Source organism: Amblyomma americanum, chromosome 1, assembly GCF_052857255.1.
Source record: "Amblyomma americanum isolate KBUSLIRL-KWMA chromosome 1, ASM5285725v1, whole genome shotgun sequence".
NCBI classification, from domain to species: Eukaryota; Metazoa; Arthropoda; class Arachnida; order Ixodida; family Ixodidae; genus Amblyomma; species Amblyomma americanum.
The window spans coordinates 377,349,389-377,370,317 of NC_135497.1; the positions used below are offsets into that span (position 1 = coordinate 377,349,389).

Genomic DNA, 20,929 nt, shown 5'->3' on the forward strand with positions numbered 1-20,929 from the left:
AATGCAGGTCGCATTCGTTCAGATCATCGTTTTTTGCTTATGCTTCCTCGCCCGCCTTGCCATGGTCGCGGATTTTTTCGTTTGTCTGTCTGTACTCTGAGTTAGTAAACTGCCTTAGTAGCCTCCTATAAAGTGGGGATGTCGAAACTAATTCTGGACAGCATGGATCCCAGCCAAAAACCGAAAGGAAGATAAAAACCAGAGCACGGTCATATGATCAATGGGTCTCTACTTGCTCGGGGACTGCTGACAATAGCAGCAGCGCTGGCAATGCCGTTGTTATGCCCTCTGCAGCCGATATGTTTGCAGGGTTGCTTGCTAGGCAAAAATGGCGGCGCACAACGTTGGTGAAATTAGGTCATTTGATCTTTCTGCAAATCAACGCTTTGAGGCTCTCGAATCGCGTTATTACTGCACTCGAATCAACTTCCGTGGAGCCTAGCATTTCCACTTCATCCTATTCCGTATTAAAATACCTACTTAAGTCTCTCAGTGACGTTGTTAACATGCTTACCTTAAAGAACAACCTGGAAAACCAGTCCCGAAGAAATATCATCATCAGGCATGGCCTAGCATTGACTAGAGAATCCTAAAATGTGCCTCAAAGAAAGAATTGGATGTCTGCTCACCGAAGAGACTACTTCTCAGCTCATTTCTGTTCCTTTCGTAAAAAGTTGTGGGACGTTTCCACTCATTTCAGGGACAGTGGCGCTAAAGTTGTAATGTTTTTGAACATTTCTTGATAACGTACATTATGATTGGTGTCACGCAATTAACTCCATGGTGCAAAGTTCGTATGCCAGGCCGCAATCTCCTAGTAATCAGTCACCCAGAGACTCTCGTTGGATTCGCTGTCCTCCAAATATGACCTTATCAATTTTAGGATCTCAAAAAATAATGCTAAAAGCCTTGTAAATAAGTTTCCAAGAATATTTTCGCTCATTTCGTCGCATTCGCATTCCCCTCAGATCATTGGCGTCACTGAAACATGCTAGAATAACGATATACTCTTCGCCGAGATAACCCTGCCAGGATTCAACGTAGTTAGAGCATACCAACATATTGTCATGCTCCTGACATTTTCAGTGCTTCCTGCCCCAAGCGATATCGAATCAGTATGGTGCATGGTAAATTTAGAACTCAAGTAAATAATAATTGGTGTATCTTACCATCCTCCTGGCTGGGATGAAGTTGTTGAGCGCACGACAACTGCGCTAGCAACGGCAGCTCAGTTTGACCTCTCTACTGAGGCAAAGATAGCCGTGGGGAAGGGCCGCGCGTGCGCTTTGCCCACTGTGTAGCACGCGTGGCAGTGATGCCGCGCTGTACCGCGAGTCGGCTAGCGTACCTCGTGGGCGTTTTTCTATAGGATGGTGTACGGCGCAGGTAGCTCGGCGCCTTTGTCAGCTGCCGCCTTCACGGGGAGGAGTCGGGCTACCCTGTGTAGCTACCGTAGCGCGGGGTGTCGGAGCCTAATTTGCAGCCGCGCTTTGCAACCAAATTTGCAACCGCAAATTTGGAATCGACATACAGGCCCGCAAGCAGAGAGGCCTTTGGCCTTCTGCAGAGCAGCAGCGGGGTTTAAGCTGTCTGAAGCCTCTTATCTACCGGAACATGACCTGAGCGAGGTGGCTGCATCGAGATGGTCGCGTGCCTCTCGTTGGTCCCGACGACCAGCGGCGCACCGCGGTACGCAGGTGGCGTACATGGTGTACAAGACGCCTCCCTCCTGAGGTCCTCGACGTTTAGTGGAGGAGGAGATGGGGTGTCCTCCCCACGCGAGAACGACTCAAATTGCGGGGCGTTGTGCCAATGCAAAGTGCGCGCAGTGTGGAGTGCAAGAAACGGCGCGCCATATTTTCTTCATGTGCCCCGTCACGTGGGCAATGTGGTGATTGGTTTACCACATGTTTTCTGTTCGTGCAGGCCAGGTGTTCGCCAACCACGTAGCCAGTATGGCAAACTTGTTTTTGTCTGCGCCGTGTTTGTATTGCGGCGTCGGCGCTGTCTGACCGTAGCCTGGCGGCAGGCGGCGACGGCAATGTACCCTGCGTTGCGGACTCTACGTCTCCTCTTTTGGCAACACCTCTCTGACCGGCTTGCAGAGGATGGGGAGGCGCTGTTTCTGCAGCGCTGGCACAGCCCTTTCTTTGTCGTACGGGAGGGCCGACTAGCTATGCCGATGCTAGGGTAGTAGCTAGGCCGCCCCCTCCTCTTTTCTGACTGTTGTGCAATTAGATTGTGGTTTTTTTGCTTGTAGCTGTCCTGAGGGGTAGCCCTGGGAGTGTTTCCCCCGCGGGAAGGGCTGATTGTTTTGCACAGTGCCGCGCCACTTTAACAGAACTTATTAATGTTAAATAGGTACTGTGTACCTTTTTGTGAACACCGGATATTTATGTGATTAGCCTGTTACACTCGTTGTGGTCATGTACAGACGGGTTTTGACTGTGTAGATTTCGTTTTAGAGTGTCAAAAACTTCCCTCTACATATCTACGCTATTAACGTCATGTCTACTTGTGAAGGTCAATGTATCCGGTAACCTTGGCATGTGTACTTAAGTAAATAAATTTTTTTCCAATCACGATATCTATGCTGAACGCCGCGCCCTGTGTGCGACGACACCAAGAAAGAAAGAAAAGAATAATAAGTGTGGTTTATTGAATTCAACGTTCGGTGAGTTCCGCGCTCTTGCGTCCAGCTTGGAATGTGGCACTTATAATTGGCAACCATTGAACGTTGCGTCCTGTTGCTGCACACTTCAAACGTAAGTGTTATGGTAAATGAAGCATATATGAAAGGGTTCATTGAGCAACATGTATGCAGTGAACTAAAAAGAAGACATAAAAGAAATTGCACCCCAAAGCTTCGTTTTTAAGAATGGGATGCGACCGTGTTGCCAAGGGGTCCACAGATTGCCATCGCCGGTTCGGCGAGATGCCTTGCCCGTTGTACAATTTAAGGAAAGGAAAATTACGCCCGTGCCATATCCCGGTGGACACCCGAACCGCACCGTAAGGGAAGGAAAATTTCAGACGCTCGGTGCCAACTACTTCTATTACGACGCCGACGGCTTTCGACAGAACGAGCTGTATACGTTGTCGCGTGAAAAGCAAAAAGAAACACAAAATTGCTGAAAAAAAAGAAAAATTCAGAGCGAAAGAGAGCACGACAAGGAAGGGCTTTTTGCATTTCCCCTCATTAGCACACTGAAAAGTGCAATCCTGTAAATTTTTCTCAGCGCTAATGCATGCAGCCCATATCTCTCTCTCTCACTACCACGACGTACCTGATGGATGGATGAAAAAAAAGTGCTGGTGGCTTAGCTCTGGTTAACCGTGGTCGAAAGCGAAAAAGCTGCATCTCCCTGGCTGCATTCGTGGTCGAGCGACTGCCGGTTTCAACCTTCAATTTTCCTTCGCTTATGGCTCGGTTTGGGTGTCCACAGAGATATGTGAGACAGGCGTAATTTTATTTCCTTAAAACTAATTTTCATTTCATTTTCCTTTCCTTACGGGCGCGGTCCGGGTGTCAGTCTCCACGGCAGGCGTCGCATCGATCATACCTAGTGTTCCGCTGAACGCATGAAAGTGCACCGGCGTATTATGAAGAACACACTTTATGACCTGCGCGTGTGATGCCGGCAGACACTTTCCCGCTTGACCCAAGGTGAAGGTCAAAGGTCAAGGCTCAAGGGTCAAGCTCAAAGGTCAAAGACTGGACAGTTGGGGTAACAGCCACTGGTGTCGCTGCTGTAGCTGACGTCACGTGTGGAACCTGACTATCACCAGTTAGTCTCATGGCTTGACGTCTACCTACATTCAAGGCGAAACTTTCGGCCACCGTGACCTCTAGCTACATACAAGATCAAACTTGCGGTCCCGTTGACGGCTCGAAAAGCTGGCGTAGTGAAGTTTTTAGCTTGAAAACTTGATTTGCGACAAATTTAAAGTGTTCTTGACCCTCACGGGTCACTGGGCGCCGTGGTCGATCCTTGGTCCAGGATGCCGCACTTGACTGCTGCGATCGTGGCTCGGCGTACGACAAATCATTGCGCTAACTCGTACTGGCTGGCATGCAAGTGGCCCACTGTGTCACACTCGGGGGTTCTATTCTAGGCTCTAAGTCTTCCTTATGGCAGGTGCATGTGACATGCTCTAGTTTAGGTTTACCTGGCAGCACGGATATTCGTCTACGTATTGTGGAGAAAAAATCTTGTGCAGGTACCGGTTTTTAGTCAACGACAACCTACCAACTCCTCTTTGGTAAGCCCTTTGTGTGGGACTGGGTAGCGTTTCCGCTGACCCCTGTAATGATCGAGCATGTCTGAGTACATGGGGTTAACAGGGTCAAAGGTGCCCGTGGTGCAAAGGGTTGAGTCTGCTCGGTACCCTCGAGCTAACTCGTCTGCTGCCACGTTGCCCCCATCGCCTCATGTCTCGGAACGCTCACTATGTTTAGTGTTTATGCGTCTTCTCATCGTGTGCAGAATATGATTGGCGATGCTGTCGATTCTGGCTCTTGTGTAGTTTCTGGATTCTTCTTTCCGTCAGTATAGTGAGGTTTTGTCCTGTTGCGTTACCGTGCGATATTGCCAAAGCAATGGCGGCTTCTTCAGATGCCTCTATGTTTGAGTTGTTTATTGTTGCGCTAGTTATTTCATTTATTGTATGGTATATCGTTGCGCTCTACGTACCTGAAAGCGCGATTCATGCGTTCACTGCCCCAGGGAGCCAGTCATGCGCCTTTACATTGCTTTCGAAGAAACTTTGGTTGGTTTTGAAAATTGGTTTTGCGGAAAGGAAATAGCGCAGTAATAGTGTCTCACATATATCGGGGGACATACGAAACGCGCCGTAAGGAAGGGATAAACGTGGTTGGGCTGAAGGTCGTTCAAGGTCATTTTTTGGCCTACTCCTTGACTGTTTGACCTAGCGTAGTGAAGATTTCGCTTTAAAAAATTCGGTGCCGTTTAGCTAATTTTGAACCTGGCTAGACAGCAAAAGCTGTGGTGTATCGGGCAAGTAGGCGCGTCTTCGTGTTTTTAACGTTGAGTGCGTTCCGCACACTAGATAGATATACCCCCGCGATGGCTCATGTGTTTAAGGCGCTCGTCTACTTAGCCGGAGTACCTGGGTTCGAACGCGGACGCGGCGGCCGAGCTTGGACGCAGGGGAAACGCAATCGATGACACTTCGGTTTGCTTAATTTAGAGGAATGCGAGACGAAGTTGTTCTGTATCAGAACGCTGCCTTCACGTCTGTGCAGTTTTTTTGGTAATTTATGCTATATTTAGGGAGGCGCCGCTCCGTTTTTGCCACGGCGATGGAAGTGTAGGCTGCTTGGCCTCTATTGGAACCCGATGGGTCAGCAGCAGCCGCCCAGAGGAAGCGCCTGCACCGCCAGAGTGACTCGAGCAGCCACGGCACTGTTGTGTACTCGATGCCAAGTGAAGATTCCTCGTGCTCGGCCGACGACGGTTTCATACCGGTTGTTGGCAAGAAGGCCAAGCCCAGACTGCGACAAGCCGAATCGTCCTGATCGAGCACGTCAACGGTGCCTTCATCAAGCACGCCAACGTTCATCACGGCGCCAAATTCCTCGGCGCATACAGCCTTGTTTGTGCCGTTGAACCCAACGGACAACTTGAACCTTCTGAACAGGCAAGCCATTTGTATTTATCTGCAGAGCCTCGTACCGGGAGGCATTAAAGATGTCAGAATAAACCCGTTCAAAAACGTCATTTCCATTGATGTGGGGGAGAGAAGTGCACTAGAGAGTTTAACCGCAATCACCAAACTCGGCAACTTCAGTGTACGCCCCTTATTCTCCAGGACAGCGGCACTACGGCTGGCCTAATCTAAAACATCGACATCGCCATCAGTGACGTAGATTTACCAATGTTGATAAAGCCGGCAACCAACGGCATTTCCATCACTCAAGTTCACGGTTAGGAAGATCTTCATGCATCAAGCTGACCTTCAAGGGTGACTGCATATCATCGCACGTGAAGGTTGGACACTTTCGTCATCAAGTTAGACCTTTTGTGCCTTAACCACTTCAATGTAGGAAGTGCATGAGGATCGGCCACGTGAGCGACGTCAGCATCAGCTCCATCATGTACCTGCGATGTTCCGAGTCACACAGCGGTAACGTTTGCCGCGCGACTATCTTGAAGTGCGCCAACTGCCACGACCCTCAAGACTTCCTCGAAAGACTGCCCCCGTCTAAAGGCCGAGCGGGCTGCACTGAGGAAAATGGTGCGAGACCATTCTACGCACAAAGAAGCCGTTGCAAAGGTGCGACGACGTCGTTCGAGCCACCGAAGGTCGTTAATGAAAGCAGTCACATTTGAGAATGCCCAAACGCAACTGCAGCTTGTCCGCCTCAACCAAAAACCGTACCAAATCAATGGAGCCCGGCGCTTGGTGAGGCTGGACCTGCTGCCTCAGATGCAATTGGGCCACCACTGCCAAAACCTTCTACGCCTACTGTGTCAGGGATGTTGGCGCACTCAGGGCAGTGTGCAGCGCCTACGACTGATCCATCCAACAGGAACGATCAAGGCCATGGCCCAGATATGCAAGTTATTGCAAGGTTAACGTCACTAATGAATGTCATCCGCGCTCTGCTTTCCAGCCTACGCACGGCAGCAGCAAATAGCGCACTTCAAGTGCTGGACGCGCTATATTCAGTTCTTGCGGCTCTACAGTAGAAGGCATCATGGCTCCTTCGGACCTGTCTTTTCAAAACAAAGTCAAGCAAGCTTTCATTTTCCAATGGAATGCTCCTGGACTCCTGTCCCGGATTTCTGATTTACGGCACTACGTCTACGAGAATCACTTCCCGATTCTTGTGATTTCTGAACCGTTGATCCCGACAATTTTGCGAATATACGGTTACGAGGCATTTGCATCACCCACGCGCAACAGATCCAGCAAAGTCATCGTATACATTCGACGTGAACTTACATATGTGAAACATTCAGTTCCTCCGAACGAGGAGAATCAGCACGTTTGCCTGACAGTGAAGAGCCGAGACCTGACGTTTACGCTACTGGCGGTGTACTTGGCGCCAACAAGTCGTTTCGACGCCAGAAGGTTGAGTAGTTTGATGGCAGCTAAACCTGCTTCTTGGGTCATTATGGGTGACTTCAATACTCATCGCACCATGTGGGGAGGCGTTAGTATGGACGTTAGGGGAAGACAGCTTGTGTCCGCCTATGAACATGACCTCCAGGGCCTTAATGACGTTAGCCCGATTTATATACGAGGGTGACTTATAGCAGCTGCTTGGACTTTACTTTCGTTTCACAGTGCCTTATCAACAGCGTCCGGTGGTTTTCGAATGTAGAAACCCATGGCAGTGACCATATCCCAACCTATCTGAATATTACCGGCCATTCCACATTTTCCCCAGCCACCTGTATGCAGCGTATTGACTGGACAGTTTTTAAATTACTTATGGAGGCTGCATGCACAGAGGGATTCTCTACCGGTCATGAATAAAAAATTAAGGAGGCTATGGAACACGCCACCTGCCCCTTTAACCCTGTCGCTAACTACACCGATTTTGACTTCGAATTGCAGAGACTGCGATCACAACTGCGCAGGGCAGAGCGCAGATACCGACGCACAAAGTCGCGCTGAGACCTAAGAGATGCTACGCGCATACAGACGAAGATTCAGCGCGTAATTCAGGCACTGCAAACACAACGCTGGAGGACATTTTGCCAAACAATTGATCCACGGAAGCCTTTGTCACGCGTTTGGAGTGTAATTCGGGGTCTTCGCACGTCCCCTCAACAGCGCTACCCGTTCAAATCCGTAGCGCTCCACCAAAGGCGCAGTGTGGTTGAAGTAGCCGAAGATTTCTGCTCAAGAATAACAGGCCCTCCGAATCCAGGCGCAACACTCCACTGCAACAATGCTAAACCTTCACGGGATTCTTGGATGGATGTACTATTCTCCTTGGAAGAACTTGATGCTGCGCTGGCTTGTCGTAGGAGGTCATCATCACCAGGGCTCGATGGTGTGACGTACTCCGCACTTGCCAACCTTGGACAAGAAGCTCGACGGGCTCTTTTGGACACTTATATTACAAGTCATGGACTGCTGGCATAGTTCCTCATGATTGGAAGACCAGTCGTCTGGTTCCACTTTCTAAACCGGGGAAATCACGCTCGACCTTTCATCATACCGTCCAACTGCACTCGCCCGCTGCGTCGGCAAAGTCATGGAAAGAATGATGCTACACGCGTGGAATAGTACTTGCAGCGATATAAGATTTATCCAACCTTCATGTCTGGGATCCGACGGGGCCGCTCTTCTATCGACAACGTGGTTGAGCTTGTAACGTCGGTGCAACACAGCAAACGTTTGAAAAGATTGATAGTGGCATTGTTTTTGGATATCTAGGGCACGTACGACAACGTAACGCATCAAGCCATTTTGGACGCAATGGAAGCTGCTGAGATCGCAGGCCGCACGTTCAGCTGGATACGCAGCTATTTATCAGAAAGGTCGTTTTTTGTCCTGACTGCGGACGGACCAACGTCCTTACGCCGAAATTCACGGGGAGACCCTCAGGGTGGAGTGCTGAGCCCAGTTCTCTTCAACCTTTCTCATCGGCCTGGTCGACGTATTGCCACAATCTGCTCAGATCTCTATATATCGAGATGATATCTGTATTTGGGCATCAGCGATGACCCGTCCTCAAGTTCGTACAAGACTTCAAAAGACGGCATCGATATTGACATCTTATCTTTGCTTGCAGGGCCTGAACATTTCGACCGAAAAGGGTTCACTTGTGCGTTCACACGCAAAATAATGTTACGTTACAGCAATCGCATCAATGGCGAAGCCATTCCTTATGAGAGAAGCCACAGCTTCCTTGGTGTTGTGATCGAAAGGAACCTCACGTGGAGTCCACATTTCTACGACATGAGAATGAGACTAACTGCAATATTCCACGTCCTCTCCATCCTCGGGGGAAAGTCCTGGGGCGCATCAGTGCGCTCGATGCTACAACTGCACTGTTCCCTATTTCTGGGCTACATGCGGTACAGTCTTACGATATTGAGTTCCATTAGAAAGACAAATATCAAGACTCTTCAAAGTGTGCAAGCGCAAGCTCTCCGTATCTGCCTTGGACTGCCTAAATGTGCATCAACAGCAGCAACTGATATTGTTGCCCGGGAACATCCTGCTACTACATACATTCCTGTTGACACCATGAGAACACATATTCGGCACATCACACGGGTTCCCTGTCATCGCCTCGCATCACTCCCAATAATTAGGTCGCGTACTGCATTCGCCAAAGTCATTGAAGTCCATCGCTCATATCTTCCATTGCAGTCACCCCTGCGTCAAGACCGTGCTCGCCCTTATGGTGTCTTTATAAACTTCGCGTTCACCTCTATATTCCTGGCATTACGAAGAAAGCTAGTGTATAACTGCCCGCTCTCAAACAACTGACATTGAATCACCTACATTCTTACCACAGTCACCGAATACATGTTTGCACAGATGGATCAGTTCACTCGACCTGTTCTGCGGGGTCGGTGGTGATACCGGCCAGATCCATCTTCATGAAAGGGAAGGCGACCTATCCAACATCTTCAACTGGTGCGGAACTCGCAGCCTTACGGGCTGCGGTAGAGTTCATCAGCCAAGAACCTCCACGTGTCTGGACGGTTTTCACCGACTCTAAAGCAGCCCTTCAAGCCCTGCAAGCTGCGCTACGCCGCGGGTCGGAAGGAGAACTTGTTGCTGAGATCCGTCTACTGTACCACGGCACCTTAACCAAAGGTCATGACATCAATTTTCAATGGCTGCCAGTACACTGCGCTATTAACGGTAATCACCAGGCCGATGCGACTGCGCGTTCTGCTCACAGCAACGTACTTTCAGTGAGGATCCCAATATCAAGACCCGACGCTGCGTGTGGGCTTCGCCCCTTGGCGCTGGAGCTCACACTTTCAGCGTGGAACACGAGAGAGTTTTGCAACCTCCGCCTCAAGGCAGTGGACCCTGGACTGCGCCTTCGTCTTCCGAGTAACTTAGCACATCGCGAAGCCACATTGTTATGCCGTTTATGGATCGGTGTTGCTTTTACCAACCACTATGCTTTCCGGATGGGGATGGCCGACAGCCCTGCGTGTGAAAGCTGTGGTTGTGTGGAGACCATCGCTCATCTTCTATGTGAGTGCTCCGCATTTGCGAGTGCAAGGCATACACTATGTTGTGCCCTGGAGCGCCTCGGTCCTCGCCCATTAACAGAGCAAAAGATCCTCAGTCTGTGGCCGCAGCAGTCGACTGCTCTCATGGCATACAAGGCACTCTTTGCCTACCTGAGAGCGACTGGATTGAGTGACCAATTGTGACAGCGTTGTGCGTGCGTGTGTGTTATGCCTTTCTGCCCTTCTCTTTTCCTTCTTTTAGTCCCCTAATTCCTCTTCTCCAGCTCAGTGTAGCCAACCGGAACCCCTTTCTGGTTAACATCCCTTCCTTTCCCTCCTCCTCTTTATCTGTCTATCTAGAGGAATGCGAAAGCATGTGTTTTGAGGAAAAGAAAAAAGCGCAGCAGCTCTCAGATCAAGACATCTCGATGGACACCTACACCCCACGAAAGCATCATCTCTGGCTCTGGGAAGGTCATATTTAGCGACATGCGAAGAGTGGCTTCACCCAGAGTAGTAAAGCTTCGCTTTGAAAGAAAATGTAACGAGAAGAGACTCGGTTGAAACTGGCCTCAGGAAGTACATCGCGACCACGCAAGCCGCTTGGTATTTTCTCCAAAAGCCAGAAGACGATAGCGCGAAAATAATTGTTCTTATTCAGGCGTACAAACTTCTTGGTGCTACAGATGATCGAAGTGCGCAAAACATTAGACAATTCACGCACATGAGAGAAACACAAGGACTGCAGCTGTACGTGGGCTGTCTAATGTTTTGCGCACATCGACCAACTGTGGTATTATTATGCAGTACTAGGCCCAACAGAAGTGTTATTGAAGTTCTTGGCGCTAACAACGCCACTGTTTTGACTTATATATGAATGTGTAAGGTATTGGGAAACGTTTCTGGTGCTTTTTTTTCTTTTTCAATCGACGAGCCATGGCTATGGCCAGGCCAGACCACCAGTCGTCTGCACTGTTGCACCAAACACATTTCACGCGCTGGACGACAGGTGAGCCACGTTTTTAAAGCAGTGCTGTTTGAAAAAAAGAAGCAAAAAGTTAGCACAGGCTATTGTTGTTTTCAAATCGCAGTCAGCTGTTCACAGTCGGCGTATGGCGCACGGTGCCCGTGTGGGCGGTTTGTTACGGTAGACGAAGCGTTCATTTGTACTACGCTGACCTTGCAGCAGGGCTGGTTTCAGAAAGCCGCGAAAGAGAGACGAGCGCGGAGCAACAAAGATTACACGGAAGGATCAGCTACTGAGGTTCGGCGCCATGGCACCCTCAGCACAATGCGCAGCTGCCGGCAGGAGGAACGTTGGGAGGAGGAGGAGGAGGAGGAGAAACATTTATTCAGAGCATAAAAACTGAGTGGGTTCAGTACGAGAACCCCTTGATCGCCATCAAAATCCGGCCCCTCTCAACCAGCGATTTCCGGTCGAGGGGGCTGTGGCTGTGAAGGGTTGCCTCCCAGAGCTCATAAGTCGGATCGTATTGCTGCCCAAGTCTGGGTTTTTTTTACATCCCCAAACCGCGTGAAAGAGTGTGCCAACTGCTCCACAGAAAGGGCAGGACGAATCGTAGGTGTCTTGGTACCATTTACTCATTAGGTAAGGATTGGGCACAGTTTTAGTTTGCAGTCGCCTGATTATGTGCCCTTCATATTTACTTAGGGTTTTATGAGGAATAGGATATTTCCTTCTTGTGATCTTATAGTACTCCGTAATTTCTGCGTAGCTTAGTAAGGGTGAGGGGTTGTAAACTGTTTCAGAGAGAGGCTGCGTGCCAGATGCTCGGAAGAGGAGAGCTCGAGCAGCTGTGTTGGCCGGCTCATTGTCCGTTGTTGAGAGGTGCCCTGGCGTCCAGAAGATCTGGATGTTGGAAGGATTAGACCTTTCCAAAATTTCCCAACACGGAGCGCGAATGCGGCCTCTGAGGTAATTGCGTACCGCTGCTTGTGAGTCGGACATATCCGTTGCCTCGCTGTTCTTTGATATCGCTAGTGTGATAGGTGCTTCTTCAGCCGATATGGTATTCACCGCTTGGATCAGGCTGCTTGCAATGATATCCCCACGGGGTGAAACTGCTGCAATTTCCGCGACTCCGTTAACGGGTCCAGCCGCATCGATGTAGATCGTGTCCTTGTTTCCATCTTAGCGCTTAGAGAGGTGTCTAACTCTGGCTAGTCTCCGTCCTCTCTTGTATCCCTCATCCATGCATTTTGGTATGGGGTGAGTCGTGATGTGTGATCGCATCTGCATGGCATGTAGATCTTGTCAGCGACTTCTCCGGGTGGACTGATTCTCAGCTTCTGTAATATTTTTCTGCCAGGCTTAGATGTTGAGAGCCTGACAATTTGATTTACACGGTGCGCCTCTATTAGTTCGTCGATGGTGTTATGGATCCCCAGCTGTAATAAGCGCTTAGTGGATGTGCCTAAAGGGAGTGCCAGCGCCGTCTTAACTGCCTTTCGAACAATAACATGAAGTTGGTTTTTCTACAGTATACGGCGGCTGTCTCGGGCTGTCTGCTCCTCGAGGAGCTTTTTGCCAAAGTTCCTTTATTCTAAACTTACGGCTTAGCAAAGAGGAACGTTGAGAAAAAGTTCCTCGAGGAGCAGACAGACCGAGACAGCCGCCGTATCGGCACTCTCATTACATGCGGATGCAAATACCGTGGAGCATGGTTGACAGGAGTCTGTTGGCTTTGGCCCACCGTTTACTGGACCGTGAAAAGACAGGGTTTAGGCGTAGAGCTGGCAGAGCGCGCTCCGCGCGTAGAAACAGAATTTCGTTTTTCTGTGCCTTTTTCTTCGGCCACAGCGTCTAGGGTTATCGCGTTTTCGAAATTCGGAAAAATGATATGGCACTTACAAACAACTCGCTAGCAATCTATATTTCAGCCGAATGCCTAGCTGTAATAGCGAAAAGTTATATTACCAGGAATTAGTTTTAACCGCCTAATGATGACGTTATTCACATCTGTCAAGATGTCCTCCAACACACGTAATATTGTGCTGCGGAAACCGTCGCGATGCTTCTAAAGCCCATTTTTAAAAAAAATTATTATCCTTCAATGAAACAGCCAATTTTTAGCTCCCCTATAAATCGGCATATGTGTGTCACTAAATGGTTGGTGAAATAAATAAATAAAATAGATCAGTGGGTAAGTACCTAATAGGCAATAGGAGTTAAAAAAAGATGAAACAAGACGGATCGTAAAATAAAAAGAAAAGAGAGCCCTTATCAAAAGAAAGCGAAGAAAAGAAAGCGTTGTACTTCAGGATACCCAATTGTATCTGACTCATAGTTTTCCATTCAGTAGCGAAGGCTACGTTACCGAGGGCTCGCTGCCGAAGTTACAGGAGTTAGGCATTGGTCAGATATCTGGTTCCTCTTCCTTACGAGTTCTTCAAGGGCTTGATATGCACCCTGGTTTTTAAATATTTCTGACACTAGGTGTTTGTATTTTGAGGTCTTTGGACATTTGCATATCAGGAGTAGTCTTTCATTTCTTGTTAGGGGACATTCTATAAGTTAGTCACGGATGTTTTGTGCAGGTTTTCCGCATTAGCAAACTTGGGGTAAGTTTTCTTGATCCTTAAGAGGTTGTACGGAAATTTTCAGTATACAGTGATTGCCTCACTGGTGTATGGTTTTGTAGCGTAATGCGGTGGTATGAGGGCAATGTTTTTTATCCACTGATGTGTGGTTGTCCCTCTCCATGTGTAGGTAACTAGTCGGCCAATTTTTGTGCATCTTCTTATGTAATTGTGATTCCATGAAGAGCTTGCTTACTGGTATGCTGAGTGGCGTGCCTTAATTTGTGGTTCCTTAACCGGCCATCGTGCTGCCACCGTTGCACTTCCTGTTGATCATTGGCCTCTTTGAAAGCAGTGGACTACACAATCACCAGTTTAAAAATTTAACTATAGCTCTTGTCAACATTTTGATTTCAGCGTAAATGGTCGGCAAGTGGAGGGGCCGTGCTCCCTCTAAGAAATGTTGAGGTGGCGCCCCCCCCCCCCTCCCGCCCTCCACCCCGGTTCCGGAGTCCCCGCCGAGCAGGTTCACCACCACTCCTTTATGTAAGCTTTTATCAAACTATAAAGAGCCCGTTTAGAATTTCTATCATAGATTTATTACTCAGTAATGTAGTCATATATAACATGAGTAAAAAAAAAACTTGCGTTAAGCTCCTCTAAGTGGGGTGACGACGATAGCGGGCAGCCGTGTTTTAGGGTCAGAGTGGGTCTAACCTGGATCCTTCCTCCATGGTGTCGGCGAGAGCAGCAAATTGAGAGCGAGAAAGGGAGAGTAAATTAATGAAACGAGGATGAGTGTGAGGGTTTTAGGGGAAGGCGAGCGAGGAAAATGCAAGACTCATGGTATTTTTCTTGCTTTGGCGACAGCCACCCCGGACACTAAACTCAAAAAGGGTTGAGCGGAGTGAGTATCCTTTCTGTTTACTCATGGTTCATGTTATGAGGAGAAAAAAAAGCGCCGGTCTCGTGGAGGTGCCGTGGATCGAACACGGGGTCTTTCACATGCAAAGCGAACGCTCTACCACTGAGCTACACCCCCGCTCTGCTGCCATCGGCGATAAAGAGTACAACTTCGCAGGTACCGTAGTAGGCCGTTCGATTGCAAGCATTACGTCTACTGTGCAACACCTGATCGGAAGCTGGAAAGTCGGACAGGAGCCCCGGCCCGCCCCCCTCTCTTTCTCTATCTCTCTACCTGCCTGGCACGAGCACACATACGAGATTATAATGCGCACGAAATGTAGACAATAAGGCAGCAGCTGTTAGCCCAACGCGCACTGACGCTGTCAGGTTAAAGCCCTTTTTGGGTTAAACACACAAGCACACACGCAGGTTATGATAGATATGCACGCACTAGAAGAAACAAAACGATTATTAATTAATTACAGTTGACGTGTACACGAAAAGTAAAGACTACCGTAGAAAACCAACGGGGAACGCTTTGGCGATACCAAAAACGGGAACAGGAACAAAAGTACGCCTGTGCCGTCAGTATATGCTACTGGCCGCCCGACTCGGGCTGACGCTGTCAAGCTAAACATCTATATTAAGAACTCTAACCCTGGCATCTAAACGAAAAGCGCCGCTTTTAGTTTTTGCCTTTGAACAAAAGCGGGTAGAGTCCAGAGCCTTTCTTTAGAGACCGGGCAACTGCCATCGTGCTTACGCAGCGCCGTCTATGATCTATCGTCGTCATGATAGAATGTGGGATCGCGCAGTTGTGCATTGGCCTGTGGGTCAGCGCCAGCTGTTTTCTTTTCTAGTGGGCTTTAATTTCGGTACTGCAGTTCGCATGACGCGAAAATTATTGCTCGAGATTGAGTCAAGCTTGCTAAGACGACATACACGGAGCTTCGGGTAGCAACGATGCTCTACAGAAGCTCGTCGAATCGCAACAGTGCGCTGGCTGGGCCTGTGATTGGCACTGGAGGATAGTGAAGGCTCGTTATAAAGGCATATGCCTAGAATGGGCACTTAGATTGTTATATTCCAGTTGTAAACAGCGCGATGAAAAAGCGCGACAGGGCTGCAGCGCTTTTAGATATTGCCATTTGCACTGCACCGGGTCTTCGATTTCTGATCGAATGTATGTGCGCGGAAGCTTGTGCTGATACATCGCACTCCCACCCTCAGATTACGCGCCCAGCTAATTTTACTTACTCTGAGTAATTTGCTTTTCTATTTCACACCAGTCATACACAGGGCTGGATCGATCGCGGCTGATCCATCGATGGTCGCACCGTTCATACGCTCATTTCGTAGCTTTATCGGTAGTTAGACAAGACCGCTATATAGAATTGAATGCTTTCGGAGAAATACGGTCACTATAAAGCGTTGCGCGCAGACACGACAGGCGCATTTACTGCGGCTCTCCGTGCCGCGTCGGCGAGTTTAGCACGCAAACAATCGAGTCCAGATTAGACTACTGCGTTATCAAAGTACAACAAGGAGGCTTTCGTCGACCGGACTGTGGTACTCGGCTTTCGTCTTTTTGTCGGTTACATGCATTGCCATCCACTTTTCACCGGCGGGAAAGTTGATGCCAAGGTATACGTTTTGCTTAAAACATAAATAGGTCTTACGAATTGGAAAAAAAAAACAGCGCAATCAAAGACGAGACACAAGAGAAGCACAAAACACCAGCGCTGTTTTTTTTTTTGGAAGCCAAGGAACTATCTGGCGCCACATGAATTCTGCTGTATTAGATGCCAAACGGAGATCTTGTCCAAATCTTTTGTTCCCTGCTTGTGTAGATACCTCGCTTCTGCACGCGATGCTCAGGCACTCGGTGTAGAACCTGGCTTGCCTCCAGGTCTCAGATCGCAGAATGCGGCAGACTCGCTTTGCATGACCATCTGAGGGTGCGAGTCCCCCAAATAAGCTGAGAACATCAGGAGGCAGATAAGAGTTCTTGATTGAAAACGTGAGAAGACGAGCCCGGCATGTGGTTGCGGCCAAAAGATTGACACATATAACTGAAGAGCGGAGGCATAAAGAGGGTAGAAAAGTGCCCGACGTAGAAGAAATGAATTCCAGAAGAGGGCAAATACGGGCTGGTTGGTACATGTTTGACGAATTGGAAAAAAAAACAGCGCAATCAAAGACGAGACACAAGAGAAGCACAAAACACCAGCGCTGTGTTTTGTGCTTCTCTTGTGTCTCGTCTTTGATTGCGCTGTTTTTTTTCCAATTCGTAAAACATGTACCAACCAGCCCGTTTTTGCCCTCTTCTGGAATAAATAGGTCAAACATATTTGTAACAGGTACTCCCCTTTGCTTTGCACATATAATGAAAAATTGGTGTTGCGTTCCGTTTCAAGTGTACCGAGCAAACGCGAGAAGTCTTTCCTGTTAATACTTGCAACTCAAAGCCGTCGGTGCTGTTCGTCCGCAAGAAAGTGATGCAGCTGAGAAAGCCTGTAAACGCAGTGCTGCTTGCCATGAGTTACGCATGCTGCATTTGCAATCTTTTTCGCTTTCGGTAGTTGCTGCACCCGAAGACGTCGCAATGGTTTCCACTGGATCTTGAGTTCGTTGTCATATCGCTAAGTCCAGGAAAAAGAAAAAAACGTGACAAATATGAGTCAAGCGCCAATTGAGCTGGCACACTGAAAACATGGCGCGGGCCCCGCCGATTGCACTGGCCAGACAGGAGGAAGGCAGTCGGCGCGCTGCCGATGAACTGTGCGAGGCTAAGACGAAAAATATGGTATAGAGGCTAGCCTTTCTCCCGAGAGTTTCTAAATGTTACCTAAATATGCCTAGAGGGAAAGCTAGCGCCACCGCCTATGCGAGTGCCTCAAAGTGCCACGAAAGAGGACTTCATCCACCATGGGAATGCCGGGAAGACAGCAAGGCGCACATGGCTTGGCATTAAAACATAACTACGACTGCACAAATACAAATTTTGGCAAATTATGTGTTGCAAGGAAGCCTTGTTTTGCAATCACTACGTCCTGTAATAAAATATGCTGACTGTGCATTGCAATAAATGAGCAGAAAAGCAAACAATAAACGAATTTGATTATGGCTAGAGAGGGCTTCTCTTCATGCCGCCAAATTTAGTTACCGTGGAAAATAATTTTTGCGTTTGAGAGAAACACTTTTTATCGCCGATATTCTTTAAAAAAATTGATAGCACTTGAAATGCTACGCTTCAGAAGCTTCTGTTTTTGTACTGTGAAAAATAGAAACGTGTCATTTTTGTTGTCTGCTATTGCGGCACGCGCCACATGCACGTGCATAGGCTATGTTCGCGCCGTGAGAAAACTGCCCGAGCCCCGACTTTCCCAAGGGAAACTAGTATGCGTGCATCAAGTGCCAGCTCTGGGCGTGTCCTGGCACTGCTGCTATAGATTTTGCCAAGAAAAACATGAATTAGGAAGCGAAACCCCGCCTACCACAAGTATCTGACGGCCGTATTGATGCCGAAAAGCGGAACATGCGGGTATTTGCGTGAATTAATTCATAAAGTTGTAGTCGTTCCTGCATGCAGTGCACGAACACCGCCACTCTTTGAAAAGAATCAAACGCAATCCTCGGAGAGTACATTACTATAGGTAGCGCTGGTCGAAGCACATTGCGGTTTTAGTTTGTCTCCGAGACTCCTGCGAGAAATTTGCCGAGTAGTCACAGCAGCCGACTGTTGCGCACTCAGTTCACACACAAAAAACCTGTTCCCTTCTTTCACATTTCATTGCAGGTAGCACAGTTTTCCGCTAAGAACTTAGCTTACTGCATAAATGGCTTCAAGTGAGGGGGCAAACGGAATTTACGCCTAGCAGGTATCAGACACTGTGCTCAGCTCACTTCGAGTCAAGCACTTTCGGATGCTTCGGATCTCAAATGAACTGCCTGCGTAGCTGCGCTACACAAACACAACGTGCACAAAACAACAGTAAAAACTACAACCATGAAAATGAAACTGAACAACCAAAAATTATCCAATCCGTACCACAGTCAACAAGCCGCTAGATGTCAATCCAGTTTGATGTCTTCCCAGCATGCCTCGGGCGTATATGGTGGGTGAAGTGAAGGGCCGCCAGCTTTCCCTATAGGGTATCTTCAGCAATTTCCTGCGGTTTCCTAAGTGCTCGTCTGATGACGCTGCCACACGTACGGGTGAAAGATGATGAAGACCACGCTTTCAAACTAAAGCATGAGAGACTTGTACTTTCAACAACTCTAGTGAACGAGGCTACGTCACGAAGACGATGACATTGCAAGCACACCACTGGACCTTAGCAGTTTGCTCAGGTAGGATGTTGGTATTTCTCCGAACTGATTGTTCAAATTATGGTTCTATGAACCGAGCGGCTTAAAACCGGAATGGCATTCCTTCTTGGTCATGCGCCTCACGTCTACTACTCTGTTGCTGTCTTTTTGCGACGTGTATCGTGGCGTATCCTAAAAGCTTTGTAATACATTTAGTTCATGTAACTATAATATATTTTTCATCTTTTAAATGTCATACAAAAGAAAAAAAGCTGTGGCGACGGCTTAGTGGTCTGAAGTAGCGGCCAGCGGAACTCATTTTTTACTGTCACCGTGAGTTCGGATCCCGCTCCCCCAGCTTTAAAATCTTTATTTGTTGTTACGTCTCGCCTACAACGCGCGGTATAGCCGGCGCGGATGCAACGGACGCCGCGGCTTCGTTCATCGCGGCCGCAACGCCTCCCGCCAAGCGCGTCCAGGCAGGTTTCAGTGCCACGTGTCGTCGTGCGTGCGTGTGTGTGTGTGTGCATGTTTTGCCCACGCTTGTCAAAGCGCGGCAGCCGGGGAGAGGAGCTCCCCAACTGGGAGGCGAGGAGGTCTGACCGGCGCCGGCCTGGCGGACGCGCCCGTCACGTCTGGACATGTCGAAGCGACGCCGTATCGGATGACTCTTCCCAAGCCGTTCCCTCTTGCCCTCGACTCCGATGGTATAAAACGCCGCTGCCCCGGACGCCGAGAGAGACTTCATTTCTTCCTGCGAGTAACGTGGTCGCCCTGACCGGCTGCTCTTTTGCGATGCCAGAATAAACAAGTTGTTCTGTTGCCAGTCGACTCATCCTTTGCCGGGACCTTCGGATGTTTCCAGCTTTGCCCCAGGCCGCCAGGCCAACGCTACCCTTGGGGCTTGCAACCCAAATGCAACAACTGGTTGCCAGCGGTGAGATCCCGACAACGGAGGCCAGCAGCGAAGATATGCGTTCAACTGTATGCTGAGCAGCACAACGACCATCCGGGAGCAGTGCAACGAGCCCTGTGTGATGACTGGTTGCCTGCAGCGGAACGACTGCGCTGAATTCTTGGCTGCGAGGTTTGGTGAGTGCGGGACTTTCTTCTTCTGAGTTTTGCCAGGCTTTTGTTAGTGTCAGAAACAGAGCTGGTAATTGTGTTGTCGTTGCTGCCGGGTTAGTTTGCGGCAAGACAATAGTAGGCAGTAGAGAAAGCAGCATTCGGAGCAGCCATGGATTTGAAGTCGTTGCGCAAACCGAAATTGCTGGAGCTTGCAAGAGAGTTGGGTCTTGATGTCTCAGACAAACTCAGAAAACCAGAACTGCTAAGGGCGATTCTTGAGTTGGAGGCTGAGGATGACGAGCTGTCGGAATGCCTTGAGACCATTGAGGAGAGGGAACAAAAAGAAAAAGAGAAAAACGAGCGCGAACGTAAAGAACAAAAAGAGAAAGAGGAGCGCGAACGTAAAGAGCAAAAAGATAAAGAGAAAGAAGAGCGCGACCGTCAACACGCTTTGGAAATGAAGCGTCTTGAGGTAGAGATGGAACGCGCTCGTAATGGAAGTCAGGCACACGGTGCAGGAGAACGGGTATCGTTCAAAATGACTGACCTGATGCGGCCGTTTAAGCTTGGAGAGGACATTGGTTTGTTCCTGGTTAACTTTGAGCGAACGTGCGAGAAGCAGGGGTTCTCTCGGGAAACGTGGCCACAGCGCTTGCTCACTTTGTTACCCGGCGAGGCGGCCGACGTAGTCGCTCGCTTGAAGAGAGAGGAGGCAGAGGATTTCGACCAAGTGAAATCGAGTCTGCTAAAAAAGTACAGGCTGTCAGCGGAGGCGTTCCGTCGGAAGTTTCGGGAAAATGAAAAAGGCAGAAATGAGTCATATACAGAGTTTGCCTACAGGCTTATGTCAAACATGCAGGAGTGGCTCAAAGAAGAGAAAGCGTTTGGTGACCACGAGAAAATTCTGCAGTGTTTCGGGCTAG

General features: G+C 48.9%; 1 non-coding gene across 1 annotated transcript; it reads right to left on the reverse strand.

The window, feature by feature from the left end:
- Nucleotides 1-14,691: 14,691 nt before the first annotated feature.
- Nucleotides 14,692-14,763, reverse strand: TRNAA-UGC (transfer RNA alanine (anticodon UGC)). Its single transcript has one exon. It is a non-coding gene; the product is annotated as a tRNA-Ala (tRNA).
- Nucleotides 14,764-20,929: the final 6,166 nt, after the last annotated feature.